Source organism: Elephantulus edwardii, unplaced genomic scaffold, assembly GCF_000299155.1.
Source record: "Elephantulus edwardii isolate Elephantulus edwardi_28Jun2011 unplaced genomic scaffold, EleEdw1.0 scaffold00009, whole genome shotgun sequence".
Lineage (NCBI taxonomy): Eukaryota > Metazoa > Chordata > Mammalia > Macroscelidea > Macroscelididae > Elephantulus > Elephantulus edwardii.
The window spans coordinates 16,115,513-16,118,280 of record NW_006399759.1 but is presented as its reverse complement, the minus strand read 5'-3'; the positions used below and the strand labels follow the sequence as shown (position 1 = coordinate 16,118,280).

At 45.4% G+C, this 2,768-nt stretch overlaps 1 pseudogene; it reads right to left on the bottom strand.

Annotated features, from left to right (window-relative positions):
- Nucleotides 1-656: 656 nt before the first annotated feature.
- On the bottom strand, nucleotides 657-2,095 carry LOC102853103 (annotated as a pseudogene).
- Between the last annotated feature and the right edge of the window lie 673 nt (nucleotides 2,096-2,768).

Genomic DNA, 2,768 nt, shown 5'->3' with positions numbered 1-2,768 from the left:
GCCCGCCAACATTTTTTACCAATGCTGACACCAGCCCTCTCTCCCAAAGCTTTGCTTACCTTTCTTCTGTGCTTGTTAATTCATTGCAGTGGCCACACAATAATCAAAGACTAGCCTTCTAATCAAGTGATTTTTTTTTAGTATAGAAATGTACCATTTTATTACAGAGATCCCCACAAACATGAAAATAGTATCTGAAAAAAGGAAACTAGACTATCGAACTCCACCTGCAGAACTGGGGTAGGATAGGGGGCAGGTAGTGAGTTTCTTGGCTCACGTGGGGTTAGGCTGCGATAGTGGGAGGTATGAGAAAGTAACCAACCTAAAGTGGTTGAAAAGAACTAGGAATCCCTGAAGGCCAAGCACCCCCATCCTAAGATGTACCTTTATAAAGTACCTTTCTAAAAGGAAGCAGGTACTCTGCACGTCAGGATTCTGTTCTGTGTCTTGTTTAAAAGACAACAGCTACAGTGCACCTTGCAGAGCTGCCCTGGGCTGGGCTCAGGGACCCTGTTCTGGTCTAGTTCCTGGGGATATTTATATTTAATATACTTTTATATAAATACACAGAGAAATAGAAAATATAAACTCTTGAGGGGTTGGGGAGAAACGTGGGGAACTTTGCAAGAAGCCAGAACTAGTGAGGTCTGCTCAGGTTACTTGACCTCCTCCTTGACCCCTTTGGCTTCAGGCTTCTCCTCCTTGGTTTTCTCCTCTTCTGTGACTTCTTTCTTTTCTTCTGGGTCTTTCTCTTTTTCATCCTCTATTTTGACTCTCTTGGCTTTTTTAAAGTTAGAAGAGTTCTTGCGTCCACCTTCTCCCTCCTCATCAGAGTCAGAGAACTCTTCTTCACAGGCAATTCGTTTGTCAGAGGAACAGATTGAGATGCGTTGGTCAGGGCCGTCTTCATCCTCATCCCACTTTCCTCTGGGATGGCATCCTCAGGAATTGCCTGCATTTGAACTCCAGGTGCATGAGGCAGCATTCTTAGGTTCTCAAATAGCCTTTGTTTGATCTTCTCCAAATACTCATTTGTGTTCTGGTTGGTCATATTGGAAGGACTGCTGTGAAGTTTAAAATCTGGTCCGAAGTACTCAAAATAGTCATTGTATGGAAGCTCATTGGGAATATCTGTGCTCAGGGCCACAGCTGTTTCCTATGTCCAGCATCGGGCAACATTAAGAATGGTATAGCCACCTCCTCCCAGGATCAGAGTCAGCAGATTGAAATTCCTCACAAATTCCACACACTGGGCATGCCCTTTGAAGGTCAAATTGAAACAAAATCGATCCCCAGAGAGGGAGTCTGAGCAACGCTGTAGGACGACTGCACTAGGTTGGAACATCTCCATTATTTTGGATATGACCGGCCTGAAAATGGCCTCACAGGACTCATCATCAATCCCATCTTGGAGCAGGTAGTTAATGGCATAGTCCTTGCCTTTGCCAGCACCAATATCCCATAAGTCCCCTGTTCCTGGGAAGTACTCTCCATACTTATGAAAGGACACAGTCATGACCTGGTGTGTGGTATAGAAGGCCTCTTCCACACCATCACCATGGTGAATGTCAATGTCCATATACAGCAGCCTCTGGTGATACTTTAGCAGTTCCAGGATGGCCAAGAAGATATCATTGACGTAACAGAAGCCAGATGCTTCAAACTTCTTTGCATGGTGAAGGCCCCCAGCCCAATTCACAGCGATGTCTATCTGTTGCTTATTAAGTTTCACAGCACTTGCAACAGAGCCACCAGTAGATAACTGACAGAACTCAAAAAGGCCATCACATACTGGGCAGTCATCACCAACACTGAATCTCTGCATCTGCTTGCTTTACCCGGACATGTTTTCTGGGCGGATGGAACGCAGGAATTTAATGTAGTCATCACTGTGGTACTTGGTCATCTCCTCAGCATTGGCTTTATGAGGGCGATAGATTTCCATCTATCGGTAGAGACCATAGTTAAGCAGCAAATTGTGAGTCATGTGGATTCGGTGGGGCTTCATTGGATGACCTTGTCCATAATAGGAATTTCCAACATCACCATTATAGTAATAACAGACTTTCCTCTTGGTGCCCTGAGTCTGCACCATCTTGCTCGCCTCCAGTGGTTTCAGTCAGTTGGTCTGTCTGCCCTCCTGCCCGTAGCTCCGCGAAGCGGCCGACCCAGGGGGAGGGTGATTTTTTCCAGTTTTTAATGGGCAAGGTACAACTCAAGATTAGGACCAACAGGCTACAATTCAGGAATCTGGATCAGGAGACATATGAGCAAAAGTCTTCTTTCTTTGGTGCAGGAGACAACCTTCTCAGATCCTCCCAGTGGGACAGGCCTCAGCTCAGCCCCCTGAGGACAGGCTCCTCCTAGCACTTCCGTCTGTTGCCACCGGCTCTCCTGCTGAGCCTCTCCAGGGTCTTTCAATGTTGTCAGTGTTGCTCTATTTTAAGAAGTTCCTACTCTCCTCTCTGTCCAATTTTTTCTGCTTTCTTCCCCCTACCTCGCCAGCTTCCTTTTGCTATTTCTCTTTTTGTTTTTTCTTCCTGACAAAACTTTATGGGGCTAGTTTGTTAAATATATCAACTCCTTGTCAATTTTAAGGCATGACCCTTCTGCCAAGCTATGAACTGACCAGTCCCATCTCAGCAGACCACAGTCATGATAGGCATATCTGGCTCAGAACTCATCTCATTTGTACAGTCTAGAATACTCTTTTCAAGGAGCATATTTAGGGTAGAATTCTGTCTAGGACCCAACAAAAATAGCTAACA